The sequence below is a fragment of the Staurois parvus genome, unplaced genomic scaffold, assembly GCF_062004578.1.
Source record: "Staurois parvus isolate SC_StPar_1 unplaced genomic scaffold, SC_StPar_1.0 ptg001051l, whole genome shotgun sequence".
In the NCBI taxonomy this organism is placed as follows: domain Eukaryota; kingdom Metazoa; phylum Chordata; class Amphibia; order Anura; family Ranidae; genus Staurois; species Staurois parvus.
In genome coordinates this window covers 1,468,917-1,496,646 of record NW_028318847.1, presented here as the reverse complement: position 1 = coordinate 1,496,646, position 27,730 = coordinate 1,468,917, and the positions used below count along the sequence as shown (strand labels likewise).

At 42.1% G+C, this 27,730-nt stretch overlaps 1 protein-coding gene and 1 pseudogene across 1 annotated transcript in view; one reads left to right on the top strand and one right to left on the bottom strand.

Moving 5' to 3' along the window:
• LOC149440814 (uncharacterized) lies at positions 1-24,343 on the bottom strand (annotated as a pseudogene).
• SART1 (spliceosome associated factor 1, recruiter of U4/U6.U5 tri-snRNP) overlaps positions 19,900-27,730 on the top strand; it is a 78,989-nt gene continuing 71,158 nt past the window's right edge. Inside the window, exon 1 of the mRNA XM_089658035.1 lies at positions 19,900-20,004. The gene's annotated coding sequence lies outside the window, so the exon portion shown is untranslated. The remainder of the gene's footprint in view (positions 20,005-27,730) is intronic.

Sequence of the window (27,730 nt, the reverse complement as noted above, 5' to 3'; positions counted from 1 at the left end):
TTACACTTGGTGTACATACAGTAGATGATAGTGGGTCAATTGCTCTTTAGCTGGGCTGTTCAGTAAATGTCCTGCATTCTTTTCAATGACTGTAAGGTGTTTTCTGATTGGAAGAGTGAAGGTCATGATGTTCATCTGTACCTCCTTCATTTCACAATACTTTGCAGTCTGTGAAAAGAATGCAAGATGTTTACTGAATAGACAAGCTGCAACCCTCTATCAGAGCTGAACTCCAGCTGGAAGTGTAAGCACCTGAAATTTGGTACTTACTATGGTGTACAGGATAAATGAAATTAAGAGTTTTACAGAAAGCTGCAGCTTACACACGTCACACACTTACAGTGTCCATATATTGTTTTTGTCCAGATTTCAGCTTTAACACTTTTGCTGCCAGGTCTGTAAATTGTACGGACACAAATAACAAAATAATAAAACACAATGTAGCGCTTATTTTCTCAATAATAGCATAAATAATAAAATCATATATCAAAAAAGTCCTTAAAGAAAAAGTCCATTTATTGTGACTATGTTCTCCATAAACCACACAACTTGGAAGAAGTGATAAATCTCCACATAATAGAGAAGAAAAGAGATTCTCCACCAACACCATTCACAGCCTCTTACCAGAGGATATGACCACAAATCTTGTGGTCATTAACAGCATATATGGAAGGTCAGTGGAAATATGGAAACAAAGGTATTCTCCTTCAAAAAGGCAACTCCACAACTCAAGATACTATAGTGCATAAAAAGATAAACAGAGGCTTCTCATGACATAGTATTAGAGTAAACCAATGTTTAATAAAGGTAATGCACTTACAAGAAAATGGTGAACTTGAGCATATAAAATCGCTATTGTTTCCAACCAACAAAATGGCCACGGTGCGTGGCTGTATATTGTCTGGACCTGAGAGTGTTGGGGGGGGATGTTTATACACAATCCAGTGACTGCAGCCACAAGGGTTCTGTATAAAACTGACAGGCAGACTCCTGCCTGTCAGGTGGAAGCAATCATGTAGCTGCGCTGCCGCAAAATTGCTTCCATACACCCCCGGTAGCGGTGCCCAATCCCACCCAAGTGCGCCCTTGCCATGTTTTTTGCACACAAAGCATTCACATATTTCTTGTTGCATGTGTGCATATTCATCAGTGGCCCCAAATATGTGATGATTTTGCTCAGGGGTCCCTAACTTCTTCCTTTCTGGAGGCCAATTGTAAGCTTCCACTTTAATGGTACATGGTACCCTCTCGGATTGCAAAATTTATCGTTGCTTTTGAGGGTGCAGTATGGCTGGGAAGTTGGTACATGTGTGGTGGGATTGCCTAAGGATTAACCTGTTTTGGAAGATGGTTTACAGGTTAATATATACAGTCATAGGCAACAGCATTCCCTTTGAGGCTTGCAACAAGTGGTTCATCTACAGGTGAAACTCAAAAAATTAGAATATCGTGCAAAAATTCATTTAATTCAGTAATGCAGCTTAACAGTTGAAACTAATATATGAGATAGACTCATTACATGCAAAGCAAGATAGTTCAAGCAGTGATTTGTCATAATTGTGATGATTATGGCTTACAGCTCATGAAAACAGCAAATCCACAATCTCAGAAAATTAGAATATTACATGCAATCAATAAAACAAGGATTGTACATCCTTGGTCCAATTATGGACCTCTGAAAAGTATAAGCATGCATATGTACTCAGTACTTGGTTTGGGCCCCTTTTGCAGCAATTACTGCCTCAATGCGGCGTGGCATCGAAGCTATCAGCCTGTGGCACTGCTGAGGTGTTATGGAAGGCCAGGATGCTTCAACAGTGGCCTTCAGCTCTTCTGCATTGTTCGGTCTCATGTCTCTCATCTTTCTCTTGGCAATGCCCCATAGATTCTTTATGGGGTTCAGGTCAGGCGAGCTTGCTGGCCAATCAAGCACAGTAATCCCATGGTCATTGAACCAGGTTTTGGTGCTTTTGGCAGTGTGGGCAGGTGCCAAGTCCTGCTGGAAAATGAAGTCAGCATCCCCATAAAGCTCGTCTGCGGAAGGAAGCATGAAGTGCTCCAAAATCTCCTGGTAGACGGCTGCGTTGACCCTGGACTTAATGAAGCACAGTGGACCAACACCAGCAGATGACATGGCTCCCCAAATCAACACACACTGTGGAAACTTCACACTGGACTTCAAGCATCTTGCAGTGTGTGCCTCTCCATTCTTCCTCCATACTCTGGGTCTTTGGTTTCCAAATGAGATGCAAAAGTTGCTCTCATCAGAAAAGAGGACTTTGGACCACTGAGCAACAGACCAGGTCTGTTTTTCTTTAGCCCAGGTAAGACGCTTCTGATGTTATTTGTTGTTCAGGAGCAGCTTGAAAAGAGGAATACTACATTTGAAGCTCATGTCCAGGATCCGTCTGTGTGTGGTGGCTCTTGATGCACTGAGTCCTGCCTCAGTCCACTCCTTGTGAAAGTCCCCAACACTTTTGAATGGCCTTTTCCTGACAATCCTCTCCAGGCTGTGGTCATCCCTGATGCTTGTACACCTTTTTCTTCCACACTTTTCCTTTCCACATAGCTTTCTATTAATGTGCTTTGATAGAGCACTTTGGGTTCATCCAACTTTTTTGCAATTACCTTTTGAGGCTTTCCCTCCTTATGGAGGGTGTCAGTGATGGTTTTCTGCACAACTGTCAGGTCGGCAGTCTTTCCCATGATTGTAATTCCTACTGAACCAGACTGAGAGACCATTTAAAGGCTCAGGAACCCTTTGCAGGTGTTATGGCTTAATTAGCTGATTAGAGTGGGACACTTTGAGCCTAGAATATTGCACCTTTTCACAATATTCAAATTTTCTGAGATTGTGGGTTTGGGGTTTTCATGAGCTGTAAGCCATAATCATCACAAGTATGACAAATCACGGCTTGAACTATCTTGCTTTGCCTGTAATGAGTCTATCTCATATATTAGTTTCACCTTTTAAGTTGCATTACTGAAATAAATGAACTTTTGCACGATATTCTAATTTTTTGAGTTTCACCTGTATCTGAATTGGGATCCACACAGCATCAGATAAAGGCAGAAGATGATTGCGATGTCATGACTTGACTAGGCCTTTCTTCCCCTCTGGGCAAATATGATAAACTGGTAGACTGGATAAGTTTCAACAGACAATGAAAAGTTATGATTTATGTTTCCCTGAGATCCCCAGGTTTTTTAATAACACTTGATCGCCGTGTTGTGAATCTTGGAGTTTCACCTTGGTGTCGTAATGCTGTTTATTTGTCTGTCCTGCTAATTGAGAGGCTCGCCTAGCTCCTTCATAAGCAGACTCCAACTGATATTCCAGTCTTTCAACATATCCCTGATCAGGGGTGGTCTGACAACTCATGGGGCCCCCATGCAATAGGGGATCATGGGGCCCCTGTGTCCTTGCCCACACTCAAACCACAAAAGGTACTGACCCCGGGCCCTCGGTCTGTCTGCCCCTGCCCCTGCCCCTAATGTGATAAGAGGGTTAAGTGATCAGGGGCAGTGCCAAAGGCCAAGTCCATGGGCAACTTAGCCTCCCGCCCAAACATCAAACAATAGGGGGGAAATCCTGTGGTATCATTCTCAGTACTATCATTCTCAGTATAGGCGTGCAACACTACAGCAATGTGTTGACTCCACTGTTGCTTCTTCTCCAACGGCAGAGTGCCCAGCATGTTTAGAAGAACTCTGTTGAAATGTTCTGACTGAAGCTGACCTTGAGGGTGGTAAGGAGTATTTCTGGACTTTTTGATTCCTAACAAGGTCAATAATTCCTTAATCAGTTTGCTTTCAAAGTCTCTGCCCTGATCTGAGTGGATTCTCTGTGGAAGCCCATAGTGTACAAAGAACTTCTCTAATAACACTTTTGCCACAGTAGATGCTTGCTGGTTCTTTGTAGGGAATATACTATAATACAAGAAAAAGAAAGGGGTGCTCCAGCCTTGCACATTACCTCAATACAAACTTTTATAAGCTGGGAATAGGCAGCTGGGATATATGCTCCTGGGGTAAGCAGTCTCTCAGGCACAGATACCAAATTCAGTGAGATTAGTGGCAATCAGTGAAGGTGTTTATTAGTGCTATTTACAAAAAACTACATACAAAGTGCTGCACAATGTTTAACCAAAATAAACCGGGCAGGAAAATATCAGACAAAATAAAACCTAGACGTGTCCCGACTCTCACTACACAGTAATGCAGGTCCTAACTACCAGACTGATCAAGCCTACCGCTTGTCAGCCACACAATACACAGCTAGTTAGTTTCCACCAACCTTTGTCTGATCCCCAGGCCGAGAGCTCTGGCTACAGGTCCCAGATGGATTTAATTTCCCATGGAAAAGGTAACCACTGCACTGGCCCTCATATCAGAGATCCCTAAAGGTATAGATAAGGAACCTGGGAGATCTATAAACCCTGAACAGAACTTTCCCAGGGTTCCTTTGGGACGCTCTGCCACACTTTATTTATAAAAAATGGCAGATATGTACTCACAAATGCCAAAAAGACACAGGCATATCCTATCCAACATGAGTCAATGGTCCGGAATACTGTGTGAGTTCCACATACAAGAGGATGCTCGAAAATGGCTGACACATTTCGAGGGGAGATGCCCTCTTCCTCAGAGCCTGTTTTTAGTGTTGCACACTCACCCCTTTTATATATCATCAATTGACTGAGACCCCAATCCATGCAAATGTATACCTCCCAGTGGGCAGATCAAATCTCTAAGGGGTGTGTACCAAAACTCCAACAACATAATATCCAAGACAGGTCGCAGCATTATAGAAGTGTAAGCACATGTAAAATTTTTGCAACATATTCTCATTGCTTCTTAGTAATTGTGTTACACATACATCATGTATCATAATAGATAGACAGCAAAAGGCGTAGAGACCTACTACAATTATGTGTTCTCTTGATTTAATGCCTAGCAGACACTGGGGACTCAATGTAACCAATTAGATGCGAATTCCAAGTAAATATGTAGAAAGCCCATTTCAACATCCTCTCTCAATATAACAAAAGAATAGCTGCTATTCCGCTGTGGAACACACCCCATATGGGTCCGCCTGGAAATGAGGCATCATGATTCATGTTCCAGTCTACTTCTGGCAGATGAACTACATCACTTCCGGTCAGCCTTCAGACAGCCATACTAATTGAGGTAGCCAGTGGGCTCCACTGCCAGAAGGATTGAGGACTATGGGCAACAAATAAGGGCTCTGCCATAGATATGTCCTTAAACAGCAGATTGTATTCTGCGGTTATAGCACCCCTTAATGACAGACCTACTCTCCAGAGTGGCACACGCCAAATCTATATGGGTCAATAATTCTGTGCCACCTGATGATTGGCTAATGTAATCTTAATCGGCACCTTATAAAATGATAATAAAAAAGATTGTGACAACTGTGAAACATACCCACATGCGGGCTTTATGTTGCTATATTGTTTACTATGTACAATAAAATAAAAATCTTTTAAAAAAAAAGACATGATGTTGCAAAACAGTAAATATTTGGTTGTGGGTGCAGTGCATGGGACTTGGGTCATGAAAGTAAATAGGTATTATTGTAATTATAAATTAAATTATAATTTGTCTCCTCTTCAGGAAGAAGAGTTGACTCCACTCACCATATGGATGTGAGTGATGAGGAAGATGATGAAGTCTGCGATAACATGGAAACTGTGATGGAAAAAACCTCTTCTAAGAAGCAAGGAGGAAAAAGGGGAGTGCTAGAGAGGATATAGCAACTGCAAATACACCAAAAAAGAAGAAAAAGAAGGAAGTATGAATTATGTCAAATGTGGAAAATTTTAAAATGCCTTGGAAGACTGGTTCTCTTTCTTACAAGCAGTGACAAGACAGCACACAGCACCTATTGAGTTCCACTGAACTTTATCTATCATTCAATTTTATGGTTCCATGTACTATAAAAGACAAGCTTGGACAGCAGTTAAATTACACAGTCTGGACAGTCATTTATAGATGTGAAAAAGCATATGTTTGTGTATTTGATATTTTTATATATATATATATATACTGTATACAGTACATAATCGTTAAGCTTATATTATAAATGTATCTCTTATGTCTTCTGAAACATCTTAAACTTCATAAAGTGCTCTTTGGGTGTTTGCAGTTAATGTATGTGAACCTCAACAAGAAACTTCTCTTGGCAATATGGAAAGAGAAGGTAGCACTGCTTCAGGTAGGCTCACCACTTCCACACTCCACAACCCTTCATCGTTTGTGCTGGCCCAGTTTGCAGTTTGCAGATCAAAGGAAAGTCCGGGAGACCACACTAAAGCACGTATCCTCTTTATTGTGTAGAAAAGCAGCTTACAAACACCATACTGTATGCCAGTGGGGGGAAAAAAGGTTCACGCATATTGCGCTAACCTCAGCGCTTAATCATAACTCACAACTGGCATGATGCAAAAGTCTATACATAGGGAAGCATAGCCCAATTATCAATAACAGCTGTTTTCATATTAACCGTTGCAGCCACCACCCATAGACTAATGCATCACCCTGTCTAAAAACCAGTGATGGGACAAGGTTATATATTGCCAAGGGCAAAGATGCCAAATGGCGCCCCACTCCCCACAATGTATGAGCATTAAGTGGCAGCAAAAATCCCCTCCCTCTGCATACAGTGCCCCCCCCCCCTCACATGATACCACAGTGCTCAGGGCACCCTCCCCTCCTTCCTAACCCTTGTCCCAGCCCTGCTAAAAATGATACAATCCACTAGACAATTTCAAATCTATGCATCAAAAAAACAAAAATTTGGGAATTGTCAAAATACAAAACTATAAAGGATTCATTATGGACTCAAAACCAAGCATGACATAATTGTATAGAGTGTTAGTTAAAGTAAATCACATGTTTCAATGTCTATCACTTAGCTCCATCATATGAAAAGGCTACTTGAGGTGCCAAAGAGTACCCAAACCCAGAACTGACATCCATAGATACAGTATATGTGTAGATTGTGAACAATCCTCAGAGCAATTAAGTTCATCCTATACAACCACATTGGCCTGTATATGTGTAAAGAACCTCACTCATAAAAGTGCGCTAGGTCCCATTCGAAGTTTAACCCCTTAGGGATCCACATACTCAGTTGAAAAATCCAATAAACCTCCTTTTTACATAAAAGTCTGAAGGTGCCTCCCTGTCAGGGCCTGGGACCTCAACTGTGTAAGGCAGTAACTCTTCTCTCTGAGCTACCTGGGATGCTGGACAACACTCTGCCTGATCTATTGGACAATCTTGCCTTTTGCCTTGTTTTCTGATGAACCTTGAACTCCTTGCTCCTCCCATGACCTTCCTGATTTAAGCCATGTCTGCACTTCCTGGTTGCCAGATTATTGTGCCTTCTCCAGCCAGTATCTCGCTTTGTCTCTCCTGCTGCCGTCCATACCTTCGCTACCAACCTTTGGCTTGTTCCTTGACTACGATTCTGCATCATCCCAACCTGCTACCGCTTGTTACCAACCGTTGGCTTGTTTATTGACAACGCTTCTGCTAGATCCCTACCTGCCATATCTGCTACTGGATCCTGGCTTGCTCACTTCCTGGGGGGGTGATCCTGAGAACTGCGACCTGGTTCTAACTCGCAGCAAAATCCATATCCACCATCAGGATCTCTGGTGAATACCGGTTAGTGCTTAGACCCCGCACCTCAGGTCAGCCTGCGTCATTTCCCAGGGTGAACTGCTTGTTTACCTATCCTGTTGGTTGATCTGCTGCTATAGCTACTGGTCTCTGAACTTGACCTCACACCGTGACACTCCCCCTCTTTCTGGGTGGACCACTTTTTCAATACCCTGAATCTGTAATGTTGTGTGATCACCCCCATGATGCTTGGTAAAGTGGCCAGCAACATTTGTGGAATTACTTTTTTTATATCGTAAACATGATCACGGAAGTGATCACGCAGTCTTCTGGTGGTTCTACCCTCATATTGTATACAAAATATGTTGCAAGTAATCAAATATATAAGATTTGTGGTATTGTAATCGATAAACCTTTTAAACTTAAATTCCTTTCCATTTACTGTGGGCACAAAACCTCCACATCTAAAACTACCTTTAAAATCCAACCAGGTCCGACCCCTTGTTGTGGAAGAGATAAAATGACTCTGTGATAGAACACTCCCCAAAGCGGGTGCTTATGGGGAAACCACCTTAATGCCCCCTGAAAATATCTGGGCATATACAGTATGTGGTCAACAAAAAGCAATGGAAGATTGCGTTACAGTGATCCCTCTAATCTTTTTAAAGAGGAGTTCTGGCCCCGCCACCTCCCAAAAAGAAAATTAAAAGTCAGCAGCTAAAAATACTGTGGCTGCTGACTTTAATAGTAGGGCACTTACCTGTTCATACATCCAGTAGTGTCCTCAGCCTGAGCCAATTTTTCAATCTGCTGTCGGGTGCTGGCGCAGGTATCTTGACTGAGGGCCTTGCAGCTTCACCGTCGGTTTCCTACTGTGCATGCGCAAAGCACGCTGTGCTGTGTGAATGGGCTGCAGTCTTCTGGGACCTTGGAATTGTCCCAGAGGGCTGTGGGGGTTGCATTGTATTGAATGGTTGTATTGAATTTATCTCTACTAGAGAAGTTTTGCTATTATCTGAAGATCTCAATTTTCTGCCCAACCCTTCACTTTCATTTGCTTGATACCATACTAGATATGAATACATTTGCACTTCAGCTCACTCTGTGCAGACATTATTATGAGAAAGACAGGATTTGTTTGAATATGGGCAGGTTTAGACTAATGTGGAGGAGGTGAGGATGGATTTCAGGAACAGTGTGCATTTTGTGATTTGGAAATTCTTGCTGCTGAAACTGTCAATATGGAGGATGCCAACCAAGCTGTAGTTCCTGCCACATTCTTCAAGCACAAGTCTGACTTCTACCCTAATCAATCAAGAGAGAAAGACATGGACAAATTTCAAAGGCAGGTGGAGTTAGACCTTACTGGTTGGCCGCACAGGTTAATGGGTACATCCTTTGACCTTCCAGTGTCCATCTATTGGTTACTTTGCACTCATATTTGGAGACATACGCACTCATCCAGACAAGTTCTGCAATTTAACCAGGATGTTGGTGGCAACCTTCGATCAGTTATTAGACCTTGTTAGAGGACTTGTGAGCTGAATGCATACCAATATGAGATGAAGCATTAGTGCGGAAGAACATCTGTTAGTTACTTTAAGGTAGGTTTTCTATATGTGGAACAGATGCTTAAATATATGTGTAATTTTTTTTGCTTCCAGTTTGTATTTCTTCTCAAATTTTGTCAATTATGTATTGTAGATACAGTACCTTGCCACTGGAGCCAGTTTCACCACCCCACACCATAATTTTTTAATAGGGATCTCAACTGGGTCAACAATTGTGCATGAGACTTGTCCTGTGGAAAGAACTGAAAAACTCAGTAATGCCAGAACCAACAGCCTTTTTGTGGGAAGAAATAGCTGATTTAGGGGAAAACTAACTTCCCAAATTGCATTGGGGCATTAGATGGGAAACATGTCCGTCTTATCAAGCCACCTAAATCTAGTTCCCGCTTCTTCAACTACAAAAATGTTTTCTCAATTGTTCTGCTGGGACTCAGTGATGCCAATATGAAATTTATAGCAGTGGATGTTGGGGCCCATGGAAATTTTGGAGATTCTAGAATTTTCTAGAATTCTGTGATGGGTCAGTGTTTCCAATATGGGGAATTGGATGTGCCAGAATCAAGACCTCTGCCTGGCACTGCTTGGCCAGATCTGCCTCTAGTGGTTGTAGCAGATGCGGCATTTGCTTTATCCATCTACCTCCTTGGGCCCTACACGAGGCATGGCTCCCATTCCAGGAAACGCATTTTTAATTATTGGCTGAGTAAAGCAAGCTGAACGGTGACGTGTGCTTTTGGAATCTGTACATCAAAATGGCATGTTTTATTAACATCAATGCACCTGTAGTTTAAGCATACAGTCAACATAGTTTTGACATGCTGTGCTCTACATAACTTTTTGAGGTTAAAGGAGAATGTGTCCAGTGAATCTCCAGAACAGATCTCAAATGAACCACAAGGCCATCAGACTGGCACTTGTCCTATTAAGCATGCCCTCCAAATACGTACACATTTTGTGGACTACTTCCTTACCGATGAAGGACAGGTTCCGTGGCAAAATAGCTATATCTAATCTTTTGGTTGAAGATTTTTTTTTTTAATTGTTATTACCACTGTTGTACCATTTTAAACTTTTTTACCACTTGTACATTTTGTTACATTTTTGTTACATTTTTATAGATGGTATACCAGTTTTAACATTTTTATAATATTTTATACACCTTTGTCTAATTATTTTGGATTCATTTTTCTGTTTGCTTTATGTAAACTAATAATAAACTTGGTAAACAAAGAAAGAAGACTTTAGGTCTTCCAAATACAAAACCTTGAACATAGATGCTTGCATGTAAAAAAAAAAAAATTCCTTTGGGATGTTGAGAAAGCTCTTTAATTTCAAGTATACAACTCTGACTCAGTATTGCAGGTGTGACAACACAAAAAACCTTGCAGAAATCACAAAAAGTTCAAGTATTCCCATTATGTAATGTGGCAAAAACATATTTTGTTTCATACAGATGGGCTGTGAGCACAGTATACAACTTTGTGTTTGTGCTTACAGTGGCCACATGTATTGCTTTAAAATGTAATTTTTTAAAAACAACTTGGGTTCTGAAATGCACAATCACACTTCAAAGTGTGTCCAACATCCCGCTAAGTGTTAATATCCCTCAATTCAAAATGTATCATAAACTGCCTGTGGTGATTTAAGTGAGCAATTGTGTCTGCCTAGCTGTAATTGTGAGAGGAGCTATTGGAACAAGTTTGAGGAGTCCTGATTTATATACAAAAAGGCTTTTTATTCAGTTTGAAAATGTGAGTGCATTTGGAGCATCACTTGAGTATTAAATAGTTTTTAACAGTATTACACTATTTTGGTATTTTTTCTTTTGCATTTTTCTCATCTATCCATCCATGAGAATGCATTCGGGGTAAATTAAGGAGGAATCATGAGCGAAGGCTTGACAGCAACTAGCTGGTCATAAAGTACCCCTATCCATCCTTCTGTCCATCCAGGAGGGAGAGTTTGGCAGAAGATAAGGGTAGATTACCAACTGTGATGCGGGAGATCAAATTACCCTATTGAAATTGGGGCTTAATTACTTTATGCGAGTGTATGGAAGGTGTTTTTTTGCAATTTTTATAAAATATATTTTTTATCGGTATATAGCAATATATCATTGGCATCTTTTTCTTTTATGTTTTTCACTATATGAGGAAATATCTGGTTATGAGAGTCAGTGGGAAATCGCATAAAGAGTTATATCATCTCTGAGGACACCACACCCCACCTGCAGGCTTGCCTTTTTTGCATCTTAAAGCCATACCAGTTTGGGAATTCACAGCATTTGGTGAGTGTGGATCTACAAAATGCTTTTCACAGTAGATGTGAGCAAGCTGGAAAATCTATGAAGTTTGAGTAAATAATATTTTTTCACATTTTTTGGGACATTGGACTTCAATATATAATTTTTCACAGTTTTGTTTATTTGTATTATTTGCGCTGTATTATTTTTTTTTATATTTAGTCAATCCTTGAACAGCAGCATTTAATTTTCCGCTTAATTTTTCACTTATTTCCTTGGCACAAGTTGGATACAAATTTTGTGTGGTGATTTTGTGTTGGTAACCTCTTCCTTTTTTTTTACAAAAAAATCAGGATTTGGTTTGGCTTGATTAAACAGGATTTGTGGATAGGAAAAAAAGTCATTCATCTTACTTGGACACAATCTGGTTTTGCAGGCTGTGTGCAGAAAAGATGGTGTGTGACTGGAGCAGAAGATACAACGGGGAGGTTGAAATGGTAAAATTGAAGCAGTTCGACCATGCCATGATGAATACGTGTCTTTAGTGGGGATAGCTAAAAAAACAATCAGCAGGAAGTTGGATATACCTGCTAACAGCAAAGATATCAGTCCAATTAACCACATATAAATAACAAATTAGAAGCAGTAAACAAACTACAAGCGTGTAAACTGGGTAAGGGGAATGTATGGAAGAATGGCTAGGTTCTCTGCAAACATTTATGGGTGAATCAGATTGGGAAGATAAAGATAAGGGTGGATGACATGGGTTTGGCTGCTCATGCATTCTTTGAAAACCCTGATTAGATTAGAAAGGTGCGTACATCGGTTGGGGTTCTGAGTAAGGGTGGCTCATGGCAGGTGTAGTGTCAGGCTAATGATAGCCAGGCAGTGATTTTGAGCCACTAGACATATTAAAACCCTATCCCCAGGGCTGAAATCTAGGAAATGGGCGTTGCTCTTTGCAAGCGGAAACTATGAACATAATATATGCATATATATCCCCTTTAACTTCAGAACACTTATCAGAAGGGACCTCTCTGATTACAGACAGTAAAATTCTGCAAAACATCACATCAGGGTCTGAGATACTCAAGAATTCATCAGCAATTTGTGAGGCAGAAGTTTGCCATTGTTTTTTCAACTCTTCAAGTAGACAATCAAAATATTCTTCAATAGGAGGCTCATGCTGAGGATGGCGTGTTCAATGGGAACTTGACTAGACTCTCTTATCTATATTTGCCTGTAAATAGAATGAGAATATAGATTATGCTTTCCTACAAATATTCCAAAAATATAAGACTTCCAAATACCACATCCAATATTTAGAACAAGAAAAAAATTAAGAGACTGTAGAAGAGGATATCTCCGCCAGCTTCCAGTGCAGAATTCACAGGCATATTACACGAGATATATAAAAATATTCACTTTATTCAGGTACAATCTAAAAAACAAAGTTTAACATGTACATATAAAATCAAAAGTATACCAAATACCCTCTACTGGAAAACATTTTCAATCAAGTACAGGGGGTTGGTGCCCAGGAAATGACTTCAATTTGAGATGACCAAAACACAGAAACTGTTTTTAGAAAGCCCCATACAAATAGATCACAAAAACGAGCAAGCCAAAAACAAGTAGGCAAATTGGACTTAGGACTTAATGTTATTAATTTATCATCTCATATATTGAGTGATATACAACGGGAAATACTAAGTTTAGGTCTTACCTTTTGTCCAGCCCAGGATATTGACAGTTTTGAAACCGTAAAGGATCTCAATATTTTTGCACGAAAACTCCTCTATAAGTTTATATTTAACAATTATCGTAAAAAAAAGAAAACTGATAGGGAATTGATGGAACAGTGGAAAAAAATTACTACCCGTGACTTTCGTGCATGTATTTGATGGATGGTTGCCTACTGGAAGTTTTTCAGACAAACAGCAGCTGCATCCCGTTAGATGTTTGGGTATTCTGACAGCCACTGCTGGCAGCTGCCAGAATGCAATAGACCAGCAGAGGGATTTGTCCATCTGTGCTGTTCAGTGCATATGGAGCAATCTGTTAGATTGCCTGCATGCTGAAAACAAGAAACCTAATGGTGTATGGCCAGATTTAAAACATTTAGTGGGCAAAATGAATTGTTTTGGGGAGTCAGCTTCAGATTAAAGGTGAGTAGTACATCAATAGTCTTCCCCACAAGCTTTGCCCCATAGCCAGGCTCACAGGCTCATTCACACGTTTCTTCAATGACCAGTTTAAGGGTGTTGCTTTTATTTGTGGAGAACTTGTATAGGGTTGAGGGAATTAGGTGGGATATGCCAAAAACAAGAACCATGTACATTTTGAGTAATTTTCAGGACAAGCTATAATAAAGTCTGTACTTGTAACAAATAGTAGACTTAAGGTTTCCAGTAGAAGTAGTAGTTAACTGTAAATCTTTTGCTTAGAACCACAAGAGCAGAGTCCCTTAAAGCAGAAGATTAGATGGACAAAGCTCTTCAGGACACCGGCCCATGTCCCCTTTAACTAGACCCACAACTGATTCTTTAGCACCAGAGAGGTATTAGCAGCACAAAAGAATCTAACATCCTTCAGAAGTGTCTGTACTCACAAGGCCCAAGGACAGCTGGTTGCCTTCTGCCGTGATACCAGATCAGATCTTCAGTAGAGAGCCCATCAGTCATTTCTTAACAAAACCCCGGTCTCAGCATTAAGGCCCTCAGGTTGCCCTCCTGAGGCCTCATGACAGCAGGCATAGCAGCATTGCTTGGAAGGGCATCATGCCCCCTCCAGACTAGACTAAGCCTCTCCAAGAAAAGATCCCAAACTCAGTGTAATAACCGAATATATACAGTTTCCCAGCATGCCATCAGAGCCTGCCTCTCTGGGATAGGCCAGGGCTGTATCCAGGGCCATCTTTAATATTGATTGGGCCCCCCCCCCATACAATTTTGCTCTCCACCGCAAGCACACATCTGCACACCCAGCACATCTCCTTATCCCCCAAACACATCTCTATACATCCAGCAAATCTTCCTACCTCTAGAAGACTTCCACACCCCCTAGCACACCTCTGCATCTCCAGCACTCTTCCATATCCACCAGCACATCTCTGTAGCCTCTTGCACCCCCCCCCCCCCACACACACACACAACTCTAGATCCCTGCTCACATACACACATTTCTGCACCCCCCGCTTACACACACACTTCTGCACCCCCACTCATACAAACACACCTCTGCACCCCCGCTCACACACACACACCTCTAGATCCCCGCTCACACACACACACCTCTACACCCCTACTCACACACACCTTAGCCCACCCGTTCACACACACACACCTAAGCACCCCCGCTCACACACACACCTCAGCACCCCCACTCACACACACACCTCTACATCCCCACTCACACACCTCTGCACCTCAGCTCACAAACACACACCCTCTGTACCCCCACCCACTTACCTCTGCACCCCCACTCACACACCTCTGCACCCCCGCTCACACACACACTTCTAGACCCCCGCTCACACACACACACCTCAGCACCCCCGCTCACACACACATACACCTCTACACCCCTACTCACACACACCTTCGCATACCCGTTCACACACACAACTACACACCTCTGTACCCCCGCTCACACACACACCTCAGCACCCCCGCTCACACACACACCTCTACATCCCCGCTCACACACCTGTGCACCTCAGCTCACAAACACACACATACCTTCTGTACCCCACCCACTTACCTCTGCACCCCCGCTCACACACACCTCCACTCACACACCTCTGCACCCCCGCTCACACACACCCACACACCTCTGCACCTCCCAGCAGACCAACACACCTCCTTACCCCAGCAAGTCTCTGCATCCCACACCACATCTATGTATTCCCCTGCACATCTCTTGCTCCCCCTCTCCATACCCCTCCACACCCTCTGCACATCACTTTATCTTCAGAAAATGTCTGTACCCCCTGTATGCCTCCTCACCCCCAGAGTACATCCATGTACTCCCCCCAGCACATCTCTCCACCCCGAACACACCTCTGTACCCCCTTGCATATTCCATATCCCCCACACACTTCTACCTCTGTACCTTCCAGCATCTTATGTTACCCTCCTCCCCCCATCTTTGCAACCTGTTTAATAACAAAATGGCCACATACCATTCCATTTCTCAGGCTACTGTGGCTTCTTAGGCGTGTTGATGATATTGATAGGCAGTTGTGCTGCCCTGAACCTCTCTCTTCACCTCCAGCAGCTTAGGCTATACAATAGAGTATGAACTCAGAGGGGCATCTGTGTCCTAAAGGCACCAGCTTCAGTATACTGGCTATGCTGCCGGAGGTGAAGAGAGGGGTTCGGGGCAGCACAGCTTCCTATCAATATCATCAACACTAGTGACTCTGTCTAATGCAGACTGTACTCCCACCACCACCAGAGAAGCCATGGGGCTGCCAGCTGAAGGTGCAGAGAGGGGGTCCGAGATCCATCAGATCATGTGCAAGCAGCACTACTGATCCCGGGACAAGAAATGCAAAAACAGGCATGTGGCATATACACAATTTGCAGGCAGTGTGGGATCAAGAGGCAGCTGCTTTGGGCCCCACAACTATGACTGGGCCCTGGGCAGCTGCCCCATTTGCCCCACATTAAAGACAGCCTTGGCTGTATCAATATTCATGCTGCCATCTGCATAGCTCCACACCTAGCACTGAGCAGACCTGACTAGCAAAATGCAGCTTCACTGAGTGCAGTGAGCAAACTATGCTGGTACCTAACAAACAATCACAGCCACACTGATTCCAGTGTGGTAACTAAATTTACCTATGAAAACACATACTACATCTATCTATCTAAACCCATCTATTTAGGAGGGTGCTACATAGAGCAGTGCATGTGACTGCCACTAACTTGCACTGCTCATTCCAAACAAACAGAAATGAGGGGGAAATGGAGAAGTTCAGGAAATCACAGAGTTATGCAGGACATACATGGGTTGAATTCTGAACTAATTTTCTTTAGAAAATCGGAAATTTTGTGCATTTTGTAATCCAATGGTGCCACCATTAATTTCGAAATTCAACCAACCGAGCCTTCAAGTTCTTCATGTAGCTAAAGAAAAGAATTTTCGTGGCCAAGAATTTTCTTTTATTTCCAGGTCACAGCTTTATATTTCTTGCAAGATTCTACCATCATTGATTCAAAATTCATTCGTTTTTCAAAACATTTCCAACATGCTCAATCACTCAAATTCGATGGTTGCACGAAAATCGCCCGTTTTTGTGACCCACTAATGGTGCGAAATTCAAACGAAAATTCTCAGAAAAGATTTTCGAAAGAAAATTATTTCGGAATTCGACCCATGTATGGGCGGCTTAAGGCCCCTTTCACAGAAGCGTTCTGTATGTCTGTTTTTCATCTGTCCATTTACAGATGAAAAACGGACACCCATTTATTTCTATGGACTAGTGGATGTAAACGGGTGATCATCTGTTTAAAGCCATTAATGTCCATATCCGATTACATCCATTTTTTTAAAATGAACAATGGATGTAAACGGACAAGAAACTGATGTAAATGGACGAAAAACTGATGTAAACGGATGAAAAAGGGATGCAAATGGATAAACATGGATGTAAACGGACAAAAAGTGGATGAAAACGGATGTAAACTGATGAAAAACTGAACCGATCCATTTTTTCTTGAAAAAAATGTGACTGAACTGATGAAAAAACGGAACGCCGTGTGAAAAGGGCCTTAGAAGGAGGCAGAAAAACATGGTAAGAAATGACTTCATGAAAAACAGATTACAGGGCTATTAAAGTGGCACAAAAGATAAAACTTTCTTTTTTTTCAGCTTTGAATAGATTGGAAAAGGATTACAACGCCTGACAGATTTTTATTGCTGTCTGTGCCTCTGTTAGGGAGATTCACCCTCTCTATTTGTCCTGTTTACTGTTATTATCGAAAGTGAATGGAAAAGAAAATCCCCACATTTTGGGTTGACATCAGAAGAGGAATAGAGAGCAACTCTTTAAATAAGGACACTAGTTCTAATGATCCTGGTGACACACCAGGATTCCCTCACTTTGAAGGGATTTGAACTCGCTTCCTGTTTTGCAACAGGAAGTGAAGGGAAATGTTCACAGTGGGACACAAGTGCCAAGAAAATAAAAAAAAAAATCACAGGATTATAACCTTTCCTTACTCTCCAAAACCTTTCATTTAATCTCCAAACATGGAAAGGTTTCTTCACAGTGAGAGCTGTGAAAATGTGGAATAGACTCTCTCAAGAGTTGGTTCTGGCCAGCTCAGTGGATTGCTTTAAAAAAGGCCTGGATTCTTTCCGAGATACACAGAATATAACTTGATACTAACATTTTATAGGTAAAGTTGATCCAGGGAATATCCGATTGCGTCTCGGGGGATCAGGAAGGATTTTTTTTCCCCTGCAGGTGCAAATTGGATCATGCTTTGCTGGGTTTTTTGCCTTCCTCTGGATCAACTGTGGGTGTAGGATTATAACTTTTTTTTTTTTGGTTGAACTGGATGGACTTTTGTCTATTTTCAGCCAGACTAACTATGTAACTTTATCCGAAAAGAAAATGTTTTGCCTTAATGCAGTCCATACATGGGTTGATTTCCGAAAGAATTATCTTTAGAATTTCTCCTCATGTTGCTACAGAAAAGAATTTTCATGGCCATGAATTTTCTTTTCTTTCCAGGTCACAGCTTTATATTTCTTGCACGATTCTCCCATCGATTCGAAATTTGTTTTTCAAAAAATTTCCAACATTCCCGATCACTCAAATTTGATGGTCACATGAACATTGGCCATTTCTGTGACCCACTAATGGTGCAAAATTCGAACGAAAATTCATATTAGAGGTTTTCGAAAGAAAATTCTTTTGGGATTCAACCCATGTATGGCCGTCTTTAGTGACCATTTAAATCGTAGGTGTGTGGATTATAATTGAAGAACGATATGGTTATGCAGGCCATAGATGGGTCGAAAATCAGCCGATTTTTCGGCCGAAAAAAAAACGTCCAATTAACAGTGCGTTCATGGGTTAATTGGTCGGCCATTTTTCTGGATTTTGTCAGATTTTTTTGATCGTTAAAGTTGGAAAAAAATCAGCCGATTTTCGCGGCAATGATGGGCAAATCGGCTGATCTTTTTACCGATAAAAAATCTGCGCATAGGCCATGACCTGCAAGAAAAAGAAGAAGAAAAAGAAAAAAAAGAAGAGGAAGATAAAAAGAGAAAAAAGAAGTAGAGAAAGAAGTAGAAGAGAAAGAAGAAGAGAAAGAAGAAGAAGAGGAGAAGGAAGAGAAAGAAGAAGAAGAGAAAGAGAGAAGTAGAAGAAGTAGAAGAAGAGAAAGAAGAAGAGAAAGAAAAAGAGGAAGAAGAAGAGAAAGAAAAAGAGGAAGAAAAAGAAAAAGAGGAAGAAGAAGAGAAAGAAAAAGAGGAAGAAGAAGAGAAAGAAAAAGAGGAAGAAGAAGAGAAAGAAAAAGAGGAAGAAGAAGAGAAAGAAGAGAAAGAAGAGGAAGAGAAAGAAAAAGAGGAAGAAGAAGAGAAAGAAAAAGAGGAAGAAGAAGAGAAAGAAAAAGAGGAAGAAGAAGAGAAAGAAAAAGAGGAAGAAGAGAAAGAAGAGAAAGAAGTGGAAGAGAAAGAAAAAGAGGAAGAAGAAGAGGAAGCAGAAGAGGAAGAATAAGAGAAAGAAGAAGAAGAGGAGGAGGAAGAAGAGGAGGAAGAAGAAGAGGAGGAAGAAGAAGAGGAAGAAGAAGAGGAGGAAGAAGAAGAGGAGAAAGAAGAAGAGAAAGAAGAGAAAGAAGAGAAAGAAGAAGAATTCCAGTCCGCTATTATATTTGACATTAAAAAGTATTTCGGTTGCAACAATGTATCTATTTGTATCCAAAAAACCCCCATCTGTATCCGAAATGGATACAAATAGATACAATGCTGCAACCGCAATACTTTTTAAAGTCAAATATAATAGCGGGACTCTCTGCAGGGACAGAAGTAATTAAATGCCGGCTGTAGACGGCAAGAAAATCGGCCGATTTTTTTTTTCACTGTTGGTGGTAACGTCGGCCTATTGAACGACCGATTTTTCGTTTTTTTGTTAAAAAACCGGCCGGTTTTCTCCCCGTCTATGGCCTGCATTAGTGTGAATATTCCTCCAGACATTTTGGCTTTTACGGTGTCATCTCACATTCGGCCACTAGATGGCCTCATTACTCCGCAACGCTAGGTTGAAATAATACAAATCAACGTTGTAACTTCAGCAATACTTCGCGTAACAGATACGAGGACTCCAATTGGGGAGATTCAGATACGGATCCTGTCACCGTGAGTACAGTATAACGTACACGTAAAAAATTCTCAATTGGGAGCCATAACCACTTTGGAACGCATTACTACCGAGTATGAACGCGCAAGGGCGGAAGTAGGCGTTGCTCCGTGACGTAATAGCAGTGCGACAGCTGAGCAGACATCTTGGAGAACGAATTGGCAACGGTGAGTAACGTCTAGGAACAGCTGTAGTTTGGTGTAGTTGTGGATAATGGTCCGCATGCTGTGTTTGCCTTTGTTTCCTATACAAGTGTGTTCATATCTCTCACAGTAATGTCTGGCTGGCAGTGCTGTAGCTGGTCGGGGTTTACAAGGGTGGCAATAGAAAGACTCAGAGAGCTGCGTTAGGAAGTAGACAAGGTGTATTGGGGTGTGAGGGGCCATTGTGTGCAAGAGAACAATAGTTGTCTGAAGTAATCCTCCAGAGGCAGCCATTGTCTGGGTCACCATTGTAGAAAACAAGATTCTCTAGTTCAGCTCCATGGCCAGCCATGATTTTCCTAAACTGAGAGCTGGATCAGATGTTCTTCCAATCATGGCATCAGTATTCAGGGTTAAAGCAGAGTTCCACTTTAAGGAGTGTTCCCCCGCTCCCCTTTAGGGATTGAAACCTTTGGGGAGCGGGTACCCGAAATTGACAGGTACCCGCTCCCACTTTTGCTGTGATCAGCTAAGGCAGGGGTGTCAAACTGGTGGCCCTCCAGCTGTTGTGAAACTACAAGTCCCATCATGTCTCTACCTTTTGAGAGTCATGCTTGTTACATGTCTGATGAGATTTGTAGTTTGGCAACATCTGGAGGACTGGTAGTTTGACACCTGTGGTCTAAGGCAATTGGAAGCGGAAGTTGCACCAATAGCAAGTATTTGCACGAGTATCGGTACTCCTGTAAATGCACCGATACCAGAAGTGGCATCAGTTTGGGGGCAGATAGAGCTACGTTCCTCAATGTCTGTTGCTGTACTTCTGTGTTACACTTGGTTTTAACCACTTTCCCTCCGCCCTATCGCAGACGTATTGCTACAGGGCATCAGGGCTGTGCAAAATCACGTGTATATATACACGTGATTTGCAATTCCGTGTAGGGCAGCTAGAGATGTCAATCACTGGGTCCCAGCCGGCACTCAGCGATCGTCGGGGAAAGTTGACGGGAGAGACCTGTGTGTAAACCATACAGGTCTCCTGTCAGCATGGACATGCACAGCAGAGATATACAAAACTGCATGTCTCCCTAGTAAAATACAGCACACCCTTTGATTGCTCCAGATGTTAACCCCTTTCTGCCCAGTGTCATTAGTACAGTGTCAGTGATTTTTTTTATGTTAGCACTGATCACTGTATTAGTGTCACTGGGGATGTCAGTAGCAGTTAGTCAGTTCCCACCCAGTGTCGGAAGGCCCGCTGCAGTCCTGCTATAAGTCGCTGTTTGCCACCATTACTAGTATAAAAAGAAAAAAAAGAAAAATTACAGTATGTATACCATCATTTGTAGATGCTATAACTTTCATATAAACAAATTTAGTTTGCACATATTGGGATTTTTTTTTTTTTTTTTGCAAAGACCTGTAGCAGAATACATTTCGGCTTAAATTTATGAAGAAATTAGATTTTTTAAAAAACATTTTTGTTGGATATGTTTTATAGCAAAAAGTCAAAAATACTGTTTTCTTTTTTCCAAATTGTCGGTCTTTTTTTGTTTATAGAGCAAAAAAAAAAAAAAACACAGGGGTGATAAATACCAGCAAAAGAAAACTCTATTTCTGGGGGGGAAAATGGGAAAAAAATGACAGTTCATTTATGTACAGCATTGCATGACCACACAATTGTCAGGTAAAGTAACGCAGCACCGTATCGCAGAAAATGGTCTGGTCAGGAAGGGGGTAAATTCTCTGGAGGGCAAGTGGTTAAACTTGTGATGTTTATAAAATATTTAATAATTTAAACATGTTCTGTGAAATTTCAGCTTTCACAACTTTGACAAGAAAATAGAAATGTTTTATTTGTTTCATACAGTCAGTTACAAGTCTTAATTATAAAGAGAGGGTATAATTTTGAGCCCCCCAATTATTATATATCTCTTGTAGGCAGAGACCTTGGAGAATAAAATGGTGGGTGTTGCAGTTTTTGTTTGTCACATGATATTTGCGCAGTGGTTTTTGAAACCACTGTAATGAATATTCGTGAACACAATATAATACTTAATTTTTCAGAAAAATATAAAAGATTGTTACGCCGAGTAAATAGATCCCGAACATGTCTCGCTTTAAAATTGCATGCACCTGTGTTACAGCAACAAACTACATATGTTTTATTATCCATAGGCGGTGATTTAAAAACCTATACAGATTACCAGTTTGGAGATACACAAGAGGTCTGGTGCTAGATACATTGCTCTTGCACTGACATCCTAGGAGATACATCACATACAGTCAGGTCCATAAATATTGGGACATCGACACAATTCTAAAATTTTTGGCTCTATACACCACCACAATGGATTTGAAATTAAACGAACAAGATGTCCTTTAACTGCAGACTGTCAGCTTTAATTTGAGGGTATTTACATCCAAATCAGGTGAACGGTGTAGGAATTACAGTTTGCATATGTGCCTTCCACTTGTTAAGGGACCAAAAGTAATGGGACAATTGGCTTCTCAGCTGTTCCATGGCCAGGTGTGTGTTATTCCCTCATTATCCCAATTACAAAGAGCAGATAAAAGGTCCAGAGTTAATTTCAAGTGTGCTATTTGCATTTGGAATCTATTGCTGTCAACTCTCAAGATGAGATCCAAAGAGCTGTCACTATCAGTAAAGCAAGCCATCATTAGGCTGAAAAAACAAAACAAACCCATCAGAGAGATAGCAAAAACATTAGGCGTGGCCAAAACAAATGTTTGGAACATTCTTAAAAAGAAGGAACGCACCGGTGAGCTCAGCAACACCAAAAGACCCGGAAGACCACGGAAAACAACTGTGGTGGATGACCGAAGAATTCTTTCCCTGGTGAAGAAAACACCCTTCACAACAGTTGGCCAGATCAAGAACACTCTCCAGGAGGAAGGTGTATGTGTGTCAAAGTCAACAATCAAGAGAAGACTTCACCAGAGTGAATACAGAGGGTTCACCACAAGATGTAAACCATTGGTGAGCCTCAAAAACAGGAAGGCCAGATTAGAGTTTGCCAAACGACATCTAAAAAAGCCTTCACAGTTCTGGAACAACATCCTATGGACAGATGAGACCAAGATCAACTTGTACCAGAGTGATGGGAAGAGAAGAGTATGGAGAAGGAAAGGAACTGCTCATGATCCTAAGCATACCACCTCATCAGTGAAGCATGGTGGTGGTAGTGTCATGGCGTGGGTGTGTATGGCTGCCAATGGAACTGGTTCTCTTGTATTTATTGATGATGTGACTGCTGACAAAAGCAGCAGGATGAATTCTCAAGTGTTTCGGGCAATATTATCTGCTCATATTCAGCCAAATGCTTCACAACTCATTGGACGCCGCTTCACAGTGCAGATGGACAATGACCAAAGCATACTGCAAAAGCAACCAAAGAGTTTTTTAAGGGAAAGAAGTGGAATGTTATGCAATTGCCAAGTCAATCACCTGACCTGAATCAGATTGAGCATGCATTTCACTTGCTGAAGACAAAACTGAAGGGAAAATGCCCCAAGAACAAGCAGGAACTGAAGACAGTTGCAGTAGAGGCCTGGCAGAGCATCACCAGGGATGAAACCCAGCGTCTGGTGATGTCTGTGTTCCAGACTTCAGGCTGTAAATGACTGCAAAGAATTTGCAACCAAGTATTAAAAAGTGAAAGTTTGATTTATGATTATTATTCTGTCCCATTACTTTTGGTCCCTTAACAAGTGGGAGGCACATATGCAAACTGTTGTAATTCCTACACCGTTCACCTGATTTGGATGTAAATACCCTCAAATTAAAGCTGACAGTCTGCAGTTAAAGCACATCTTGTTCATTTCATTTCAAATCCATTGTGGTGGTGTATAGAGCCAAAAATGTTAGAATTGTGTCGATGTCCCAATATTTATGGACCTGACTGTATGTGGTGTGATCGCCATTTATGTATGTATGCATGCAGGCCCAATGTGTGCGTACCTTTGTGTGTAAGCATAGGAACTTTAAAAATTTTATTTCTTTTATTAAGTTTGTTATAACAAGGGATGAACAACATCCCTTGTGATAGCGTGGGCCATACCAGGTCCTCCTTATGGATTGATCTGGGGCCATTGAGACCCCATATCTCCTCTGGCCTCCAAAGCAGCCGATCAAACTGAGATCTGTTTGGCTGCTGTACAAGGCAGTAACAAACCACAACCAGAAGTGAGGAATACCTCCTTGCTTCCAGTTTCTGATGTCACAAAGTGGGAGGAACAACGTCAGTCCATCTCCTGTAAAAGTGATCCAGCGGCTGTATAGGCACTCAGAACACTTTTCATAAAAGAATCTCTGGCAGAATAAAAACAGTACCTGAATCATGGTTGTTGTCCCAGTATAACCACTACAAAAACCACCAAAGAAAAAAAGATACAGCACCTCAATGGCTAATGAACAGGATATGTTTATGGAGGGAGGATGTGATCCCTTCCGCCTACATGTTTCGCCCCTCCCACTAACTGGGGCTTCTTCAGGGCGTAGCAAAGGACTGGATGGCTGGCATGCCTATATATCTACATTGCTTTAAGAGGTGGAATATAGTGCAATGATGTAGATATATAGGCATTCCAGCCATCCAGTCCTTAGCTCCGCACTGGAGAAGCCCCAGTTAATGGGAGGGGGGAAATGTAGGCAGAAGGGATCGCGTCCTCCCTCAATGTGCTATCCCCTGCTGAGTAGCTGGAGTGCACGCTGGCTCTCATGACCTGCTGTATGCATACTACATATCGTGCTGCAGGCTGTCCTGTCTCAACCCAACATATCGCTACCTGGGACTGCATGATACTTCACCAGCACAGGTGTCTTGAGATCCACTTGGTGAGACTGTTCCTATTATCTGTTGCATTGAGTGATGGACTTCTCTTACGGCCTATGGATTTCAAAGTCAATCAGCTACCAGGGTAGCTGACTATATGTCCTTTTTGAATCTCTGATAATACTCATGTGAACACAGGAGGAGTTGAGCGCACTACAGACTGAGTTACACGAGAACCTTCATTTGGCACATAGTTGCCTTGCTGCTTTCCTCCATTGGAATATTCTGTGAAACTGATATTGCTGGGTCATTGAGATCTGGTTTACAGCATCTATCACAGCAGGAATTGACATTCCTTGTGCATTATTTTGTTTCACAGCCTTATTACAGCAGGGTCTTCAGGGAGTTTCCATCTGCATAGTGAGGGAAGACAGGGAGAGGTGTGGAGGGCTGGTCCTTGTCACCTGCATCTTTCTTTAGAGAGTAGGGAGAATGTGTGTGTGGGGGGGAGAGGAGGGGAGATTTGCTCTTGGGTGGTTGGGGGTGTCCTGGGGGGGGGGGGGGGTGGGTAAGGGTGTTGGTTGGGGTGGGTTCATACCTTTTTGGGGGGGGGGGTTCCATTGTGGTTGGGGGCAGGTGGTGGGGAGGAGGGAATGTATGGGATGTGCACTGTTATGCTCATTATTTACATCCAAATAACATACAGTGGGGCAAAAAAGTATTTAGTCAGCCACCAATTGTGCAAGTTCTCCCACTTACAAAGATGAGAGAGGCCTGTAATTGGCATCATAGATAGACCTCAACTATGAGAGACAAAATGAGAAAAAAAATCCAGACAATCACATTGGCTGATTTGGAAAGCATTTATTTGCAAATTATGCTAGAAAATAAGTATTTGGTCAATATCAAAAGTTCATCTCAATACTTTGTTATATATCCTTTGTTGGCAATGACAGATGTCAGACGTTTCCTGTAAGTCTTCACAAGGTTGGCACACACTGTTGCTGGTATGTTGGCCCATTCTCCATGCAGATCTCCTCTAGAGCAGTGATGGTTTGGGGCTGTCGCTGGGCAACACGGACTTTCAACTCCCTTCAAAGGTTTTCTATGGGGTTGAGATCTGTAGACTGGCTAGGCCACTCCAGGACCTTGAAATGCTTCTTATGAAGCCACTCCTTCGTTGCCCAGGCGGTATGTTTGGGATCATTGTCATGTTGGAAGACCCAGCCACGTTTCATCTTCAATACCCTTGCTGATAGAAGGAAGTTTGCACTCAAAATCTCACGATACATGGCCCCATTCATTCTGTCCTGTACATGGATCAGTCGTCCTGGTCCCTTTGCGGAGAAACAGCCCCAAAGCATGATGTTGCCACCCCCATGCTTCACAGTAGGTATGGTGTTCTTTGAATGCAATTCAGCATTCTCTCTCCTCCAAACACGACGAGTTGTGTTTCTACCAAACAGTTCTATTTTGGTTTCATCTGACCATATGACATTCTCCCAATCCTCTTCTGGATCATCCAAATGCTCTCTAGCAAACTTCAGACGGGCCCGGACAAGTACTGGCTTAAGCAGGGGGACACGTCTGGCACTGCAGGATCTGAGTCCCTGGCGGCGTAGTGTGCTACTGCTGGTAGCCTTTGTTACGTTGGTATCAGCTCTCTGCAGGTCATTCACTAGGTCCCCCCGTGTGGTCCTGGGATTTTTGCTCACCGTTCTTGTGATCATTTTGACCCCACGGGGTGAGATCTTGCGTGGAGCCCCAGATCAAGGGAGATTATCAGTGGTCTTGTATGTCTTCCATTTTCTAATTATTGCTTCCACAGTTGATTTGTTCACACCAAGCTGCTTGCCTATTGCAGATTCAGTCTTCCCAGCCTGGTGCAGGTCTACAATTTTGTTTCTGGTGTCCTTTTCTTTGGTCTTCACCATAGTGGAGTTTGGAGTGTGACTGTTTGAGGTTGTGGACAGGTGCCTTTAATACTGATAACAAGTTCAAACAGGTGCCATTGATACAGGTAATGAGTGCAGGACAGAGGAGCCTCTTAAAGAAGAAGGTACAGGTCTGTGAGAGCCAGAAATCTTGCTTGTTTGTAGGTGACCAAATACTTATTTTCCACCATAATTTGCAAATACATTTTTTCCAAATCAGCCAATGTGATTGTCTGGACTTTTTTCTCATTTTGTCTCTCATAGTTAAGGTCTACCTATGATGCCAATTACAGGCCTCTCTCATCTTTGTAAGTGGGAGAACTTGCACAATTGGTGGCTGACTAAATACTTTTTTGCCCCACTGTATTCTGTTCATTAGCCATTGAGGTGCTGTGTCCTTTTTTTCTTTATGGGTTTTTGTAGTGACTTTCTTTTGGATGCGCCTCCCTCCTGTCATATGTTATGTAGGGGGTACGGCAGGAGCTGGTGTACCACTCCCAGGACAGGCTGGACAGCCGTTGAGGGTTTCTTTATATGTCCCAGTATAACCCCCTCAATACCAGGTCTTTTATTAATATGTACAGCAGTATTGAGGTGGTTAATTTTACAACTTACATTTCATGCAGGGATTACAGCTATCAGTATACTTCGAATGCTGGACCATCAGGTCTCAGCTCCTGCAGCAGCAGAGTTGTCTGCAGTCACTCTGCCCTCCCAACCTCTCCTCTTGCCCAATCACAAAGCACCGTGTATTGTGTGAAAACCATCCACTACTGTGAATGGGGAGCAGATGGGAGGGGCAAGCAGAACTGCTGCTGTATGAGAAAGCAGCATCTCTCCTTGCAGAACGTCAGTTGTGTAGTTAAATCTCTACCCCCGGAGCTCCTTAAAACTGTCGGATGTATACAAAAGAAATCAGTCCACAAGGTGGCATGCACCTTGTTAGATTTACCTTTTTGTATGCCAGCACATTTTACATGGTGGCTGAATTTCTGAACTTGAAATAATCTTTAAAAATTA